Source organism: Phacochoerus africanus, chromosome 2 (genome assembly GCF_016906955.1).
Source record: "Phacochoerus africanus isolate WHEZ1 chromosome 2, ROS_Pafr_v1, whole genome shotgun sequence".
Classification (NCBI taxonomy): domain Eukaryota; kingdom Metazoa; phylum Chordata; class Mammalia; order Artiodactyla; family Suidae; genus Phacochoerus; species Phacochoerus africanus.
Genome location: NC_062545.1, coordinates 60,556,978 through 60,577,834, shown reverse-complemented (window position 1 = coordinate 60,577,834; position 20,857 = coordinate 60,556,978).

Here is a 20,857-nt window from a genome sequence, read left to right as displayed (position 1 = left end):
TAAAGTTCCACGGAAAACAATGAAAGTGGAATTTTGGCCGAGATTGACTCACTCTGATATTTGAATTGTGTTCCACAGGTCTTGCATATAGAAAACAGTTTTGCCTTGTCCTAGATCTCTTGTTAAAATCTGGCTTTTAGGAGTTTCCACTGTGGCTCAGTGGAAACGAATCCAACTGGTATCCATGAGGATTAAGGATTTGGCATTGCCATGAGCTATGATGTAGATCACAGACGTGGCTTGGATCCTGCATTGCTGCAGCTATGGTGTAGGCTGGCAGCTACAGCTCTGATTCGACCCCTAGGTTGGGAACTTCCACATGTGCGGGGGCAGCCCTAAAAAGCAAAAAAAGGAAAAAAGAAAGAAAGAATACCTGGCTTTTAATATTCTATGCAAGTATTGCATAGAAATGTCAGGATAATTTAGATCACCTATAAATACATATTAGATATTATTTGAATCATTATATTTTATCTTTTGTACTTTAACTGAGTATGTGAATTTCAAAGCTATTTAAAACAAACAATACAGAGAAAAAGGGTGCTAATTCCTTGAGTTTTGAATATATAACTGTGCAGTTTCTCCTATAACTCAGGCTCTCTGAGAGCTAAGTCAGTGTTAAAAATATTAGGGTTAATATTCCTTTGCCTGTTATGCTCGACAGGACATTGCGTAGTAAATGATCCTACTTTTATACGCCAAGATATTCTGTTATCAGGCAGATTCCATTGCAGCCATCACTTCCTTGAGATGTAGCAGCTGTAAAGCTAACCACAGACTGGACTGCACAGTGTTAGGAGTGAAATGCTTATTCTATTTTTCGTTAACTTTATTCATATGCCTTGATCATGTATTTCATTTTCACGTCTCATAAGTCACTCCAGCATTAGCAATGAGTACTTGCAACAGCCATGTCACTTCAATTTCCCACACTGACATGCATCCTACATCTTCTAGAAGTCTCGTCTCCCCAGATTATTGCTACACACAAACACTTTCTAATGAAGATCCTTCTCCATCTCTGATTTTCATGTGGATTTTGTGTCTGTGAAAGGTGCCAGACTGACAGATGACATAGATCTCTTTGTCACAAGGGTCGATAGGAGAAGCAGACACCCCTCTATGTGGTAGTCTGCCAGCATGACTGCTTCTGGCCAGAAAGGAGAAAGGCTACATCGTAGCCTCTTTGCCAAAGGTACCTTAGCAAATGCCAACTGTAATTATGTGTCTGCTAGTCTCAAGCTGCAGGACTAATACAGAAGGCATACACTAATAAACAAAAGGCTTCCCTGGACTCCAGTATAACTATCTTTATATCCTTTTTTACCAAAGCAGCCATTATTTTAGAAATAATGCCAACTCCATAGCTGGTCAGGCTGCTGTTTCACACCTCAAGTCTTCAAAAGAATAGATACTTCCTAACTGTGTAAAGCTGCCTCTGAGTGCTGACTTTAAAACTGAAGAGATAAAGAGAGAAACCTCACTATTTATCATCAGTGAGTATTTATTTTGCCTCTTTTATAAATTGGAAGAAATGATTAAATACCAAGAAGATATAAAGTCAGCTTGCTTTATTTTTTTTTCATGTTTTAAAGTTGTATTGAGGTATGGCTGATTTGCAATGTTGTACAATGAAGTAATTCAGTTATACATTTACACTTACCCATTCTTTTTTGGATTCTTATCCCATAGAAGCTATCATAGAATACTGAGTTACCTGTGCTATACATCAAGTCCACATTGACCATCCATGCCATATACAATAATGTGCATATGCCCAATCCATCCCTCCACAACACATGTCCCCTTTGGTAACCATAAGTTTATGTTCTAAGTCTGTGAGTCTGTTTCTTTTTTTGTAAATAAGTTTATTTGTATCATTTTTTTAGATTCCACATATAAGTGATATATTATGTCTGTCTTTCTCTGTGACTTACTTCACTTAGTATGATAATATATAGGTCCACCCATGTGGCTGAAAATGGCATTATTTTATTTTTTTATGGATGAGTAATATTCCATTGTTTATCTGTACCACATCCTCTTTATCCATTCCTCTGTCAATGGACATACAGATTGTTTCCATGTCTTGGCTACTATATATAGTGCTGCAATGAACACTCAGGTACATATATCCTTTTGAATTATGGTTTTCTCTGGATATGTGCCCAGGAGTGGTATTGCTAGTAATTTTATTTTTATCAGCTTGTTTTTAAATAAAATGACAATAAAGAACTTGAACTATAAGCTGTGAGTTCACTTATAGCAAGGTAGTGCTTGCAGAATAATTCAGTACTGAGATATGTAACGCAATGCAATCCCAGAAGGGGAGAGCTTGAAGTACAGTTTTATAAACTCAGTTTTTCTTTCTCTCTTTTTACTTAAATCTGCAAATGTACAAGTAAATTGAAACTCAATTGGGAAATCTCAGAGAGATAGAAGTCTTTTTAGTAAGTCCCGTAAAATATATTTTATAGTTAACTAAACATATGGAAATACAAAAGAATATATTTTATTTAACTGTTTACAAGAGGAAAAGTTCTGTTGTCATATTAGAAAATAAAAAATACATATATTTATTTTTTTCAATAAGGGGAAATACTTTAAAAAGGAGAAAAATGTATCCTATATGTTTTACATAGCAATTCTACCTTTAGGAATCTATCCTATGGAAGTATATGTGACACATAAATATATGTAAAGGAAAGATCTGACTGTAGCAGCGTTATAAGTTGGGGGGAAAGGGGAACATTCTCATTGTTCTTCAAAAGCAAAACTGCTGGACAAATTTGTTACATACCCACTACAGAATATCTTGTAACTCTTTATATAGATATCCAATGATTTATTGGTAATTACAATCATTAAATAAAACCAAAACCCTTACCTCCATAATCCCTTAATATGTGCAAATAATATTTTCGTATGAATATGAAGAAAGACATAGAAGGATACAATCCGGAGTATAGAAAAAGGCTGCACAAATAAGGGACAAGAGAGAACTTAAGGAAAATTATTTAAAAAGAAAAACAAAAGGTACTTGGATTCAATTCCATGAAAAGGCCATCTGCATGATTGTATCATAGAATCACTTAAGTATTACCTGTCAAAATTTCTTAATTTTCCACTACAAGAATAATTCCATCGATTATGAGAGTCTATACATGCAAATCTATCTTTGAATTAGGTCATTAAGAGCGATTCATTTTTATCACAGTGATTTGTCATGTGGTTAAGTGAGACTGAGAGTATCTTCAATATGAAATATTCCTGGGAGATCAATACTAGAAGAAGACATCTGCAGCAGATTCAGGCACCACAAACTCACTTGAGAACTTTCAAAACAGGATGAATACCCAGTTGACATACCTTTTTAGAAAAAAAAAAAAATTCCCTAGAATATGTATCTAACATCTCATTGCGTGGTTTGTACCACATCCAATAGTAAACTAGAATTGCCAAGTGGAATGAAATTATCTCTATTGGTGTAGGTTAAATAACATACCACATCTGGCATGGGGACCCCATGAAACAGATGGCTACTTAATATCTGAACAAAATCAGAGGACTTAGAAACAATGCTACAGTTATCCTGGAGTGTTTTGGAATATCACTAAGCAATTCTCAAATTCTCAGTGGATACCTCACTGGGTATCTTATAAATTTAACCCAGTTCTGATCCTATCTACCTGGAGATGACATCAGTTTCCACAGGTTAAGGGTGCGGTCCTGCAAGGCTTTCCCCACTTCGCACACCAATTGAAAGTGCAGGCTGTCACTTGCACTTCTGACCTACCGACTATAAGTCAGGTTCCCACACTCTCTTCTCAGGTTTGAAAATTTGCTAGAATGGCTCAAAAAGCTCAGGACAACATTTATTTATGTGTACCAGCTTATTATAAAGGATATAGGGATACAAATAAGGAGACAAATGAAGAGGTGCAAAGTGCAAATCCTGAATGGTCTCTAAGCACAGGAGCTTCTGTCCCTGTGGAAGAGGGCTCCAGTCATTCTACCAGCATAAGGATGCATTCACTAAACCACAAGCTCATCAAATCTCGCTGTTCAAGAGTTTAGTTTTTATTAGAGGTTAATTTCCAGCCGCATTTGCCTTTCCCAGAAGTTGGTAGGTGGGACTTAAAGTTCCAACACACTAATCATATGGTCTTTCTGGTGACCAGCCCATTCCTGAGGTTACCTTGAGGCCCCGCCCTAAGTCACCTCATAAGCATAAACTTAAGTGAGTTCAAAAGAGGCCCTCATGAATAGCAAACGACATTCCTATCACTCAGGAAATTACAAGGGTATGAGAAATTATGTGACAGAATCAGGGACAAAGACCAAATACATTTATTATACCACAGTATATAAATAATGATGGCTATGGAATAGGCAAACACTTATTTCCTTCCCTGAGTTTATTATTTTGTTTACTTCACTGCTTGCATGACTGTCTTCCTACTACTAGACTGAAAGCCCCTTGTTAACTGTGCTAGGCTTGTTCTTTTTCATATTCCTTGCATTTGGCACTTGAAGAATACAAGGTAAGTGAACCTTCATTTTTATGATACTCAACAATTTTGCTATATATTTTCCTCTTTCCCTATTTTGTAAAAAATCTATCCTCAGGTGTTTGGCAGCTTGTTCACCAGTACCTACTCCAAAAATGCAAAAAAGTAAATGTGCTATACGTTCAGTAGATTCTTTATGAGATTATGCATGGCTGGATGGTTGATTCATTGGTTAGTTATATACAGTAGGAATGTTGACCTTTAATTGTTTTTACCTTTAGAAAAGACTGTGAGTCATAAAACAGAATTTCTAGGTTCCGCATTAAAAAGCTAATATCACAAGTAATAAAATAGTGTTAGGCTGTACCTCACAGGCCTGCACACCTTGTACTGCTCAGCGTTAGGGCTGAAGAAAGAGCCAAGAGGCAGCAACAAGGGGTTATTGGATGGGGAATCTTACAGATATGAAGGAAGAAGGTCCAGGAGTGACACCTCACTGTGGATGTCAGAGAGCAGACAGGACATAGCAGCAGTGTTCATTATGGGGAGGGGGGGTGTTACCACTTATAGAGGGAATTGATATCAGATTAGCTCATCCTCATTGGTTACCAGGGAAACCAGCAGAGGAGTAAGCCCCCTTACCACCACTTTGATAAACTATCTGAATGGAGACATGCTGATCTAAAGATTCGAATAATCACTAGCTGGGGCCAGGGGCAAGTACATAGGCATTTACTGATTAGGTTCTATGATTAAGTGGCAAAGTTAAGTCATGTGAGTAAGGGGTAAGTGAAGCAGGGACTGGTCCAGCAGATGATGTATGAAGAGCAAGAAAGCAGCCACCTTGAGTGGCCTGATTATATAAGTAGTCTCTTTTGCAAAGCTGATCTTAGTGTTTTTAAAATAGATACAATTCCTGATGTGAAATTAAAGTGATGTCCACATTTACTTGCTCCAAGTAACTTGAATTATGTACTCATAAAATAAATGCATTCATTTCAAAATGCATAAATTCATACCTTTTCTACAAATTTACAGATATTTATCTGTAAATTAATTCATTCATAGATTTCCCACTTAATTTTCCTCTCTTTGTTGAAGGACTAAAAAAACAAGACTTCATTGACAAGTACATAATTTTTGTCTTTTATAGGGCTGCACCCATGGCATATGGAGGTTCCCAGGCTAGGGGTTAAATTGGAGCTGTAGCCACTGGCCTATGCTACAGCCACAGCACTGTGGGATCTGAGCTGTGTCTGCAACCTATAGCACAGCTCACAGCAAAGCTGGACCCTTAACACACTGAGCAAGGCCAGGGATTGAACCTGCATCCTTATGGATGCTAGTCAGATTTGTTTCCACTGAGCCATGATGGGAACTCCTATTGATAAGTACTCTTAAAAAATTATTATTCTTTTTTTATAGCAGCACCCCATGGCATGTGGAAGTTCCCAGGCCAGGAATCAAATCTGAGCCACAGCTGCATGATCTTACCAGGGATCAAGATCTATGCCACGGCTGTGGCAACACTAAATCCTTAACCCACGGCACCAGGGCAGGGGTTGAACCCTTGCTGCCACAGTGAGACAGTGCTGCATCCTTAACCCTCTGTACCAGAGTGGGAACTCCCAAGAAATCTTTTTATTTCCTCTTTAATTTCTTCTTTGACCCATTGGTTGTTCAGAAGAGTGTTGTTTAATTTCTATGCATTTGTGAATTTTCCAGGTTTCCTCTTTTTATTGATTTTTAGTTCCATGTGGTGTTAGCCAAAGAAGATGCTAGGTGTTATTTCAGTCTTCCTGAATGTGCTAAGACCTGTTTTGTGGCCTAACATACAGTCTATCCTAGAAAATGTTTTATGTCTGCTTGAGGAGAATGCATACTCTGCTGTTGTTGGCTAGAATGTTCTAAAGGCATAATTCAAAGATATGGCAGATTTAGTTTCAGACAACCACAATAAAGTGAATATTACAATAAACAAGGCATATGAATTTTTTGGATTCCCAGTGCATATAAAAGTCATGTTTATACTATATTGTAGTCTATTAAATATATAATGCCATTATGTCAAAAATACATATATACCTTAATTTAAAAAATACTTTATTGCTTAAAAAAAAGCTAAGTTCAGAGTTTCCACCATGGTGCAGTGGAAACAAATCTGACTAGGAACCATGAGGTTGCTGGTTCAATCCCTGGCCTTGTTCATTGGGTTAAGGATCTGGCATTGCCATGAGATGTGGTGTAGGTTGCAGACACATCTCAGATTCTACATTGCTGTGGCTGTGGTGTAGGCCAGTAGCTGTAGCTCTGACTGGACCCCTAGCCTGGGGATCTCCATACACTGTGGGTATGGACCTAAGAAAAAAAAAAAAATGAAAGCTAACCATAATCTGACATTGTAAAAAATACAACATCTCAAAAGCACAATAAAGCAAAGTGCAATAAAAATGAGATATGCCTGTATGTGGCTATTAGGTTCATTAGGAACATTAAGTGTTGTTCAAATCTGCTGTTTCCTTATTAATTCTCTGTCTAGATGACCTACCCATTATTAACCACTACCAGTGTGTTTTGTGCTATTATGTTTTTACAGTGTCAGTTGTCTTTGTAATTGCATTCAAATAACTCTCTTTCACATTTCTTGTAAGGCAAGCCTGGTGGTAATGAATACTTTCAAATTGTGTTTGTTTGGGAAAGTCTTTACCCTTCCTTTATCTCTGAAGGACAGTTTTGCTTGCTATAGTATTCTTAGTGTGTTTTTTTTTTTTCCCCCTTCTCCCAGCCTGAAATGTTTCTGTTGAGAAATCTATTGAGTTTTATGAGGGTTCCCTTGTGTGTAACTTTTATCTTTTTTGCTTGTTGCTTTTAAAATTCTTTCTCTGTCCTTGACTTTTGTCAATTTAATTATAATGTGTTTTGGTGTAGATGTAGTCAGGTTTAACTCGTTTGGAATCATTTGGGCTTCATGAATCTGAATGTCTAATTCCCTCCCCAGGTTTGGGAAGTTTTCAGCCATTATTGCTTTAAATATACTTTCTGGCCCTTTCTCTTCTCTTTCTGGATTTCCCATAATGCTAATGTTTCTTTACATTGTGTCCTATAATCTCATAGGCTTTCTTCACTCTTTTTCATTTTTTGTCCTTTTTGCTTCTCTGAGGGATAATTTCTAACATCCTATCCTCTAAGTTGCTGATTCTGCACAATTGACTCTATTTTTGAAATTCTCTATTGAATTCTTCAGCTCCGTTATTTCATTTTTCTTCTCTAGAATTTCTGAGGGGCTTTTTTGTTTGTTTTGCATGGTCTCTATTGCTTTGTTAATCTCATTTTGTTCATGCATTTTTTCCCTAATTTCTTTTAGTTATCTGTATGTTTTTGCAGTTCATTAAACTTCCTTAAGAGGATTATTCTGAATTCTTTGTCCTACAGTAGATAGCTCTCCACTTCTTTAAGATCAGTTATTAGTTCTCATCTGAGTTTTATTAGTTTCTTTTGGTGGAGTCATATATACTTCTTTTTGTTTTTTAATCTTTTATTTCTTATGTGGGTATCTGCACATTTGAGTAATGAGGCTCCTTTTCCAAGTTCACTTTGGCAGAGGTGGATCTTCACCAGTTGGCTCAGTTTGGGTTTCTGGTCATGTCTGCTGGTAATGTCTGTGCATATGGGACCTGATATTATGGTCTATTTTGGGGTTTGAGCTCTGAAATTTGGGGGTGGAGGTTGTGCCACTAGCCAAGAACAGTTGAGTATGACTGCTGGCTTGGTTCCTTACCCACCAAGAGAGGATATAGGGTGAGTTCCAGAGTGACTGGGTTTTCCAGTCAAGCTAACTAGATGGTCAGGACTGTTGCTGTATTCAGCTGTAGATGGGGCTATGGATTAACTTCTTTGCCTTAGAAGTACTGTAGGATGGGAAGCCTGTATGGCTCATTGTCTGGGAACCCAAATCAGTCCAGCATGTGTATTTAATTCCATAGTCAGGTGAGGCCACTGGTTTTGCTCTACAGATGGGAAGCCATGGGCTCCTTATGCAGGTGTCATTGTAAGCAGGGCTGTTGGATGGACTACATTGTTACCTGTGTGCTCTGATAGGGTTTCCTGATTAAGCTGGCTGAAGGTTGTATGCAGTGATGAGAAGGAAGGCTGCAAATTAGTTTTCTTGCCTAAGGGCAGTAACAAAAGCAGCACAAGGCTGGTTAAGTTCTTTGTTGTCTTAACTCAACCTGACCCTTGCTCCAAGTAACCTGGCCAAGCAAATCAACTGGCTTTTCTATACAAACTATGCTCTGCCTTCTTTTCTCTATGTCTGAAAGCTGCTGGGCTGCATAGCTTCCAACTGTTCCTTCCAGCCCTTCTGGTCAGATGGGGCCAGGAGTCATAGCAGGTTGGTGGAGCTGTGTCTCAGCATTCTTGCCTGGGCAGGAAGGGGAGGAGTCACCTCAGGCAATTCTCAAATTCCCAAACAGTTTCTTTGGGAGGTTCCAGGAACTAGCCATATCTTTGGCTATGAATTAATCCCTCTGCCTGTGTGTAGAATAAGAATGCTCCACCCTTGGTACTAACTTTGCTCTGGGTGTGATCAACTGCCCACCCACCTCGTCACTTGAGTGCCACTGAGCTGCACAGCTTCTAGGATTTCCACCAGCTCCACCTCTCCCCGCTCTCCCACCACTGCCCAAGTCTGATGTAGCTGAAAGACACTCTCCACAGTGGGTAGGCTATGACTCAGCTCCTTGCCTTGGCAAACCAAGCTGTAAGGCTAGCAAAACTCCTCACATGAGGATCCAAATCAAGCATATCTTTACCCTGTAAAGTCCCCAGAGTGTACCACTAACTTGGTTCTGCAGATATGAACTCAGTCAGCCAACATTCATGTTCTGGTTGTTTCAAGACCCTCTCTCCTTCTCCATCATAGAGTCCTAGTGGTTGAGCCCTGTGATTTCCCAGCAATCTCCATAGAGAGTGTTGTGAGTAGTTATTCTGACAAAATGACCTGCACAACTTGATTGGGGTGGGGGGGGCAGGGCACTGGTTTTCCCCCCTGGGTTCTCTTTCCCCACTGGAGGAGCCAGAGGATTAAGAGAGATCTCTTCACATGGTGCTGTGCTGCCCTGGGGGAGAGGCAATGTGGTCAGTGTGTACTATTTCTCTTACTCTTCTCATGCAATCTGTCTTGGTCTCTGTGATGCATCAGCCTCACCCCATGTTTTAGGATTCTCTCAGCTATGTCTTGCTCTTGAATAGTTGTTAGTTGTTCTTCTTATGAGGTGGGGAATTAAGTCAGGAATGACCTATGTTGCCATCTTGGTGATGTCAGTCCCTAACAATACTCTTTTCAAGGTTGTATCTGAACATTTAAATTACTTACCATAATTATTCTTGTAATTTATCAGGGCTCTCTAACTTCCAAGGAGGACTTTTATATGAGTTCTGACTTGTAATTTAAAAATACGGGATAGCTAATGAGTTTTAATAACAAAACAAATACTAGATTAAGCTTTAGATAAATGGTTTTCAGAGAAACCAAATACTTATCTGTGCAGAGTTTGTATCATATTTACTTTTGATATAAATTTTAAATCAATATTTATTGCATTTAAGTTATGCTAATCTTTATTTTGAAAGTCAAATAATAAAAAATAAAAATAGCTGGCAAAAGCTCACTTTATTTGGATAAAGTGTGATGGGTATAAAATTGTTTTAAACATGTTTCAGGAAATGGAAGCCAATATCTGTGTGTGTGTGTGTGTGTATACATATGTGTGTTTATATATATTTTATATATATATATATATATTCTTTTTATAGGCATGCCTGTGGCATATGGAAGTTCATAGGCTAGGGGTTGAATTGGAGCTGCATCTGAGATCTACGCCACAGCCAATGACAACAGCAGATCCAAGACACGTCTGCCACCTACACTGCAGCTTGGGGCAATGCTGTATCCTTAACCCACTAAGCAATCAGGGACTGAGCCCACATCCTCACAGAAACAACACTGGGTCTTTAAGCTGATGAACCACAGTGGTAACTCCTCCATATGTATATTTTATAAAGCAAATTTTATTTGAAACACGCAAATCACACAAAAAGTTTTCAAGTAAAAACAGGTAAAGTAAAAGTGGCATATGTTTCAAACTTTCTCCTGATTCTTTTTCTATGAAAAGTATGTCAGGTTTTAGAGCTTTCTCACTGTGCTCAACTTACTGGTAATATTGTAAATGGTAAACTTGAATATGTGCAAAGGGGAAACCCTTAGTTTTCTAGAACATATCTACTCAGGATGAAATCATATCTACTTAGGATTAAATCTCTTGGAATTTTTTTCTGACTGTTAAACCATAAGAATTTGAACCATATGGCAACACAGACTACCTAGACTCTAGATTCTTGTTCTCAGTATAATCTTGAATTCAGAGCTTGCCAGTACCTAACAAAGTTCAACTGAAATACATAATATTGATGTAAGATCATTTGAAAGATAAGACAGTGCCTCAATTGTTTTAGATAGTAAACACTATACTCTTGAATTAAGCCAAGCCATCCAAAAGCATGCTAGCCCACTTGAGAATGGCATTTACTGAATTGGGTCTTGGAAGTAAGCCATGGGACTAAACAGATGAGGAATATGACAAATAAAGCTATGAAGTTCTTAGTGCTGCTTACTATGTGGTATATGACACTGTCTATTGCATAGTATTACACAGGGTCCTTATAAGTACGTTTGAAAGAAATTTCTTTCTCATCCTATGATCAGGGATGCCTGTGCTTCCTCAGTATTTGCTTCTGCTCTTTTAAAAAAGCAATGATAATCCAATCAAATAAACAGCAAAACTATTTTTGGTCTGCTTAACATTGTTTCACAGCCAACTTAAAAACTGTGTTGGATAATGGCATTAATTTTGTGAGGTTTTCATTTCTATTACCGCTTGTTCTTTTCCTTAGATTACTCTTTTCATGTACTTGTAATTAATTTTATTTTACTTTATTTATATTTTAAGTATCTTTAAATCTGTTTTAGACCAAGAGCCAAGATACATAGTTGGGAGAGGAGAGGAGTAAAGGAGAATGAGAAGAAGTTGCTTTGTATTCCTCACAGCAATTGGCAGAGCACCTTGCAACACGGCAGGGTAGAAATCAAATTGGTTGTTTTTCTCCAATTTACAATAAGCGCATTTTCTCCTGTGGAAGGCCTAAGAATTTCTGTGAATTTCTTAAATGGTACTCAAATTAACTTTTGAGAAAGCTATAGGATTGGATCAAAACATTTGAGTTTCAGGTCAAAACAAAAACTGGAAGTTTTAGCAGTTGATCTTTATTAATGATGAGTTTAGCCAGGCTAACTAGGAATTAAAAGTCCATGCCAATTTGACTAAATTTATGTATATATGTAGGCAATATCTGGATTATTTTCAGCTACAGATTCTATCTTCTCTTTCTGCCTGTGACTTTGGTTACAGTCATTCAAAATAATCTGAATGAAAGTTGTTCACTGAAACCCATCACCATACCAGAAAACAAATTCCTTTAAGAACTTATTGAAGTATATGATCTTAACAAGGTACAAAAACCCAGCAATTTATTGGGTAATTGATATCATGAACTGTGCTTATAACTATATTTTGAAAAAAGAGAAATGGTTTTGTTTGGGTGGGATCAAAATGAATTTCAAGCAGTTTATATTATACTTTTCTAAGATTGGAAAACCTTGGCCTTATTCCAAAAAGTATGAAAAAAAATCAGCTACAATGTTCAATGCTAAAGCATTCATGAGAGAGATGCTGTTATTCCAGAAAGCTGAGTTCAAAACAGAAAAAAATGAAAAACATAGCCTCCCAGACCACTCCCTCCTTCCACCTTCTCATATTGCAGATACAGTATTTCCATTATCAGAAGATCCATTTCCAAGTCAGAGCTGCTGCTAAAACAGCCTAACTGGAAAAAAAAAGAAAAAAAAAAAAAAACCAACGGTAAAATGGTAAAAGAAATGCTTTGTAAATCATCCTTCAAAAGCTGTCCTGGGAGGAATGTGATATACCTCAGCATCTTAAGTGTTTAGCAAATAATTTCAGCTGTGCATTCTAAATGTAGCTCTCCTTCCTTTACCTAATTACCGAAATATGTGCTGCAGTTTGCAGAACTTTGCCACTGTCATAACTTTTCTTGAAGTTCAGCCAACCAATGATAATAAAGCTGTCACGAGATTAAAGGGGGCTGCAAGTCATTGCTTCTGACATTTATATGTAACATGGGAAATGCAAACAAGTATGTGGAGTTATTAGTAATATAATGGGCTTTGAATCCTTAAAATAGAGTGCTTAAGACATCTGCCTTGCCAAGGAGAGTGAGAATGAGGTAAATACAAATTACGTCCCTCTTTTGTTTAAAACAGGCAACCAAGCCTGAAAAAGCATAGGGAGCAGTTTATTTCATTTTCTGCATGTAGCATCAGTTTGAAGCATATGCCTCAGACGCCCACCCTCAGATGGAATAGTCTTGGTTGTGAGAAAAGAAAATTGCAGAACTTTACACAGAGCCCTGCGGCTCTTTTCTGGGGTCCTTTCCTGGTCTGGCCTCTTGTCCTTGATTTCAAAGCCAGCACTGGGCTTGGAGCAGCTCAATATAGTGTGGGGGAAGCATAAAAAGTCTCCTCTGAGGGTTTGCTATTATGTTAAAGTTTCTTTGGTTTGTTTTTGTTTAGCAAAGGATACTAGATTAAGAAAGAAGTTTTAGAGAAAAAAATACTGTGTTGTTTTAAAAACTCAGAGGAAGACTCTCATTTTATGCTTGAATTTTATTTTATTCTTGCCTCTACTTTCCTTGGTTTGAGGTTTATCAAGAAGAGAACCATTGAAGGTGTGGACCATTTGTCCTCTTGTTACCAAATACAAGTCTGTGTGAACGATGCACAGTGAGGACAAACTGCAACATCAGAGTTTGGAGCAGAGAAAGCTTTATTGCAGGGCCACGCAAGGAGATTAGGTAGTTCATGCTCAAAAACTCCAACTCCAGGATGGTTTCGGGGGAGAAGTTTTTAACAGGCAAAAGTTGGGGTGAGGGTTAAAGAATGTATGACTTTTTTTTCTGATTGGTTGGTGGAGAGGTAACAGGGTGAAGTTCTAGGAATCTTGGGCTCAGCCTGAAGTTACCATCCTCCACTTGGATGAGGGCCTTAGTTCCTGCAGAAGAACTCAAAGATATTGTGTTGTATATTCTTTGAGGAGGAACCAAGACACTACCCCAAGAATCCCTCTTGTTTCTTGACTGCTCCTCCCTTGTTTCTACATTCTCTTCCTTTGCTGATTAACAACTGTTCTGTTTGAATCTGCCCTTTGGAACTCATGGAGGGTGATGGAGGCTGAATGAAGCCTATTTCCTACAAAAAAAGAAACAGGGGACACAGAAAGGCTTTTGTGTCCAGGAGGGCCTCACAGTGTTCTGCTAAGTTTTGCTTTGTCCCAATATGCAAAAAAGGCAATGCATTTCATTATCTTTGATGATGACAGATGCAGATCTGGCGTTTTACTGCATCAAATATGAGAATACTTTAACTTTTAAAATTATTTTGGTGCTGATATGCAGGTATAAATGAGGCTTCTGGCAGTAAATCAGTAAAAGAAAAAAAAATAATGGCTATCTGGGTTGACACCAAATGGGATACTGCAGGAGCCTTCTGGGTCCAAATTTTTTGCTTGTAGAAAAAGTCTTTAGTTTCCTAGACCTTTCTTGAGTTACAAAGAGCAGAAATAGGCAGTTACTGAGTAGGAAAGTGAAGAAATTCAGGAAAAAAAAAGGAAAATATGTTAAACAAGAAAAGTGATGACAATAGTTCAATGATACAACAGAGATTTAGTTTCCTCCTCAAGGAATATACATAACAATCTGACAGATATCTTGAGTAGTTCTTCAGGAGCTAAGATACACCCTCTTTCACTCACCCCTCCCCAGCCAATACACACACAGTGGAGGAAGGTGACTAAATGCTAAGCAGAAGCACGTAGACTCCAGACTGGTCGGAATCAGAAGGTTGATGACTGAGGTTCCTGAAACACCACCCTGTTACCTCCTCACCACCAAGCAATTAGAAGAAAGTCATACATCCTGCAGTTCTCAACCCCAAATTGTGCCTTTAAAGAATGCTTCCCTAAAAACCATCTAAGGAGGTTGGGTCTTTTGAGTATAAGCCACCCATAATCTTTGTTTGGTGCCTGTAATAAAACTATTTTCCTTCACTATAAGCTGGCATTAGTAAACTGGCTTTGCAGTGGGAGAATGGATCCAAAGTTCACTCTGGTAACATAGTTGATAGGCTAAATGTTTCAGGAATGTCTGTGATAATATGGCATATAAGTCTTCCTGATTTTTTCATCTCACTCTTGCATTTAGAAGCTGCAGTTTGGGTGTAATTAGTCCAAGGATGATAAATTGTATAGGACAATGTGCTAGAGGTTTCTAAGGGGAAATAGGATATGGGGAAAAGGGACTAGGAGACCTGAAGCATTTGGTCTAGTTCCAATTCTGCTAATAACTATAATTATCACCAAATGAGCACCTACTATATGCAAGGCACTGCATTAGGTGCTTCCATAAATGGAATCACATTTAATTAGGACTTAATTTTCATCTGCCATGATCTTATTTAAGAAAGCAGTTATTTTTTCTTCTTCAAATAATTAAATACTGCTGAGAGTGAGTTTTGTTTTAAATCTAAGTTCAGGACTAACTAGTTCCATTTAGGGGATTAAAACAAATCTGAGTAATTGCACATAATGTTTGTTTTATAACTACCTATTGTGAAGATGAATGAGCTATAATGGACTTGAGTCTACAAGTGATCAGGAGAAAACTGCTTATTTGTAAAAGTACATGAATTGTTCTCATAGTTAATAAATTATTTCTAGCTGACTAAATGTTATATTGTGTCACCAAAGTAATTTAGTATGTGTCTTTCTAGAAGAAACCATCAAGCCTAAAATAGATCAGACTAACAGAAATGTAATAATTTTTTACAATATACTGAAAATACTGAAACTGAGCAAGACCCTCTGGGGCCTTCCTAGGTACCAAAGGCCTTCTGTGTCCCCCATTTCTTGTTTGTAGGAAAAAGGCTTCAGCCTCCTAGACCTTCACTGAGTTCTAGCAGATTCAAGCAGTTACAAATTAGGGAAGGGAGTGAATGCAGAGAAAAAGGAAAAGTAGTTAAGAAACAGTAGTTCAGTGATAAAGGAGAATCCTAGTTCCTCCTCAGTGGATATTTTTGAGCTCTTCTGCAGACACTAAGACCTCTACACAAGTGGAGGATGGTAACTTCAGGCTGAGCCCAAGATTCCTAGACCATCACCCTGTCACACCAACCAATCAGAAGAAAGTCACACATCCTGCAACCCTCATTCCAAGGCAAGTTTGCCTTTAAAAACGTTTCCCTGAAAACCATAGGGGAGTGTGGATTTTTTGAGCATGAGCTATGCATTCTTGCATGACTCCACAATAAACATTTCTCTGCTCCAAACTCCGATGTTTTAGTTTGTTTGGCATCACTGTTCATCTGACACACTAACTTAGGTTCAACAATACCACTTAAGATAGTTATGTTATTGTCATTGATTGTGTTGACTTAAAAAAGCACACATGGGAGTTCCCTGGTAGCCTGGCAGTTAGTTAAGAGTTAAGAATCTGTCATTGTCACTGTTGTGGCTCTGGTTGCTGCTGTGGCATGGGTTCCATCCCTGGACTTGCAACTTCTGAATTCCATGGGCCTGAGAAAACACACACACACACACCGTTGAGAGCCATGTGTTCAGTTTTCTTTGAGAACTTACTGAGGATAATGGCCCAGGAGATAGCCTCTCAGATAGTTCTGAGGAACTGCTCCTAAAGAGGTCGTGTGGGAGGACAGTATATATTTGATTTAAGTGAAATCAGGCACTCATTCAGTAGAAGGTTGCTACAAGTTGTGAAAGCAGGTATCTTAGTTAATGGGTTTTAAGGCTTTTCTAAGTATGGGGAGATGCAAGAATTTGAATTCATAAAAATGTTTCTCCTGAAAAATGTCTCTCTGAAGGCCTGTTCTGCCAGTTTCCCCAGAGCACAGAGTGCCTCATTCTTGATCTCTGTCCTGAACACCTTTTCAGGGTATGTTACAGATCAGTGATTGCAGTGGCTAGTGACTTCATTCTAATAGACCTGGATACTAAGTGACATTTTCAGTTGTTAGTTTAGTATCTAAGATTAAAATTTGCCTAAAATCCAAAGAAAATTGGGGAGATGAAGTATAGAAAGTAACTACTGGGAAGATCCCATTAGTGGTGGGGTTGTTAAAAAGCCTCCTGCAAGCATGCCCCTCCCACACCCTAAATTTGCACATTTCTCTGTCTCCCTTTACCTGTATGAAATGATGGCTGGTCCACATTGTACGCTACATGAATTTTAAATTATTCTACACAGTTTTTAAAAAGTGACATTAAACTCTCAGAGTGTTATGATGTGAAGAAACTACTGTCAAATGCAAAATTTCAGGGAAATTGAATTGTAACTGAATTCAAATTGCTTTAAGTAGGCATAAGATGGTTCAATAGGTTTTAAAAGTGACTCAAAACTATCAAATACTAATTTTTAAAAGAGGTGATAGCTATTAGTCATGTTTTTGTGTCAATTTAAGCAAATTAACAGGTTCCAAGATATTCAGAGGCCCATTGAAGGTAAGATTTCAAACCTCTAGAGCAAAAGCCCTCTGAGCCTTCACTTGAGCCACAAGGACTCTCTGACATGCTTCATGTGCATTTTCACATGACCTTTTTGGGGTTAGAACTAAGACTAAGAAGTTTTACCAATAAGGTAGAAGAAAAGAGTCAGGCAGAGGAGCAAAGCAGAAGTGTAAATAGTGAATACCCTTGTGGAATGAAGATATTTGAATCTGAATGGTGAGTTAATGATTCAATTAGTTTTTCACTTTGTTAAACTACATTAATCCTTCTTTACCAGGTCCCCATATTGAAGCCCTTTGAAAAGAAAAACGTAAAGGATCTTAAGAAGAAAAATTCTAAGAGCCAGAGCCTTTTAAAATCATTAATGCTTCCCAAATACATGCTGCCTATTGGAAACAATGTGGATGCAGGGCAGATATTGTTTTAGAAATCTCAAGACTTGAATAAGGATAGTTCCCGGGGTCAATTCAGCAGTGGTGAAGGGGTTCCCATCTGAAGGAGGCTTACAAAATACATGTTCTATTTTTAAACCATGGAAGGAACGAGTTAAGTTTAATATAAAAACAGAAAACTGGAGGAGAAGATAGAGGATTATACCTATCATTAGAATGCTTTAAAAATAACTAACTATTAAAATGGAAAGCCACAAATGACAGTTTTGAGAATGTTTTTGTTTTTTCTTTTATGTCTTACACTGTTCTGCATTTAAACAATTCAAAATTTATAAACACATTGATTTAAAACCTCAAACTTAGATTATCATTGCCATTTTATCATCCTTATAATGATCATATCAAGCATTTTATTAAAATTCAGGCACACCTGATGCTAGTCTAACAAGTAAAAAGAAAGTCCCTACCTTGAATATTTACAATTTAACAGATGTTAAGTTGACTCACTAAACATATTAAGGGCATAAAGAAAGATGGAAAATTACTAAGGAAAATTACTCATAGGATAGTGAAACACAACTAAGGCCTTCTAATGGTATCGGGTCAAATTGCCAGTTGGAATGAATTAAGATTATGAGTTTTTAATAGAAATGGATTAATTCCAACTCTATGAACAAAGACAAGGTAATGGTCTATTGGACTCCACTTTAGCTTGGTTGCTTTTAATTTATAATATAATTACATCTAGGGTTATGGGTAATGTGTGCATTAAATGCACATTTGTTTACTTTTAGGATGCTTAGCATTTTTTTTCAGTGAAATACTGCTAATATCACTCATTTCCTAAGTTATTATTTCAGTTAACTGGTCTATAGGTTAGCCTAGTACAGTTCTAAGTGATTATAAAGTAGGATAATGACTGTTTTTGATAATGTGGAATTAGCAAATGAGTTTACTGGCTAGAGGATAGAAATAAAGAAAGAAAAAGACAGAAAGAGAGAGAGAGAGAGAGAGAGAAAGAAAGAAAGAAAGAAAGAAAGAAAGAAAGAAAGAAAGAAAGAAAAGGAAAAAAGAAAAGGAAGAAAAGGAAACTACGAAAGTTACATGTCTTGAGTAAGTAAATCTCTTACTTGCTAAAGGAGATTTTGTGTGTGTTACATACATGTTGTTTCTATTTTTTAAAAATCTATTAACTGGAATATCAGAAGCTCTTTTGAATGGAGTTCTTTTTACAGTGCTTTTCCATATAATTTTCACATTCACTATCTGATTGAGAAAGAATTTTGTATTCCATGAGGGTACCGTGATATTAAAGGATGCTTCATAGGTGTAAAGGTAGATGAGGGAGGAAGATCAGATATACAAATGAGGAAATTGAGTGAAAGGAGAAACAATTTAGGTGAAGTGTGAATCCACAAGAGATTCTTAACTGACACAAGTATAAGAAATTGTGCCTCTGATTTTGCAAAACTGGAGATACAGCCAAGAACATGGACTCTGAAGTCTGCCATCTGGTGGATATTGAGTTATTTAAACCCTCTGTGACTTAGTCTCCCCATCTGTAATGTGAAGATAATTATAATTCTATTTCTTAGAACTGTTCTGAGTATATAGAGAGATTATGAATGTGAAGTTCTTAACAGTGTCAACAATTCACTGACACTGAAAAATGTCAGCTATTGTTATTATTCAGATTTTCTTGAACTAAATGCACTATGTAATTTTCTCATTTTAGGGTAGAAAATGATTCCAATAGCACATGTATTGGAAGAGTGGGAGGGAGTTATCTAAGGAAATTCAGTTGAAAGTTTTGTGAGTCTTTTTAAAATATACAGAGATCATGGGTATAAGCCCTCAACTTAGATATTAAGAAATTCTGTTACTTCATTGTTAAGTTTTAGGAAATAAATTGTTCCACTCCTCTCAATATCTTAAGAACTATTTTCACATTATGTTTTTCATTAGGTGTTTTTGATTCTTTGAAATTTCACCTTTTTTATTCAAGCAAGGAGTAACTTTAGAAGTCTACATGGGTACAAAACTCTAAGCCAGACAAAAGCCTTTTTTTCTTTAATGATTAAGTTTGGAAAAAGATGGTTAATCTAACACTCAGCTAATACATGTGATTTCTAAAATATTATTTTATAAAAAACACTTTCCAATTTTCTTATAAACCTCCTAATTATAATTGCCAAGTTAAATTATGTGTTACAGTTGTTTTTTTCTACTAATCATATAGTTCCTATATCATCTACTATATAAAACTGACTGGAAATCAATCTTCTCCTTTTTGTCTGGCTCAAATATGGGATTTTGCACTCCATTTTGCCTCATAACAGCTTTTGGGGGAATCAAGCTACTTTTCTTTCTGATCCCAAAACCTAGCGCAAGATGAGTAAGTAACATGTCTTTGATCCCTACAGAGCAATTAGGCTTAAAAACATTGGATCCTGTTATTCTATCAATGTAGAGTATAGAGCATAGTTTATAACACATGGTTCCAACAAATCTTACGAGATTATTCCCTGGAAACTCCTATGCCAAATATCTACAGCTTTCACCAAATTAATAATCCTTAGCTTCTTTGAGAAAACAATTAGAAATGTGGAACTGATTAACTTGCAATAAGTTTTTATCAAAGTGACTTTAACGAAGCCTGGATATTTTCTCTGGGAAGAAAAATTAAAAAAAAAAAAAAAAGGACACTGGAAACAAAACAAAGGCCTACAAAAATCCACAATTGTGAGTGTTCTTTGAAACACTGTAATACTTCATCAGAAGTTAACTTTCTTTGGGACTGCCATTTTCTAAACATTAAATCATTGCTGAAGAGTTTTACAAACAATGTGAATGTTGAATATTTGTTTTTTCTTTTTTCCTTTTTTTTTTTTTTTTTTTTTTTTTTGCCCAAGGCAAGTACTTTACATCTCTGGCTAACCTATCCCAGATTAAAACAGTTAAAAAAGAAAACACAGGCCCATCTTTGCTCTTCAAAAAAAGAGAAACATATTCTATCATTGCTGCACAGTAATTCTCTCAGAATTAAAGGAAGAGGAAAAAAAAATGCAAAACCGGATAACTTTAGATGGGACCTCAGGAGTTTTCCGTCCTTCAGGCCTTCACAATCCCAGTTAGGGTTCCAAACACTGAAAGAACTAGTCACATGTGCAAATAGCAGAACCCTTTCAGTCTCAATCTGGAGTCATCATGTCTGTGAAAGCATCCCCATACAAAAACTGGGTCC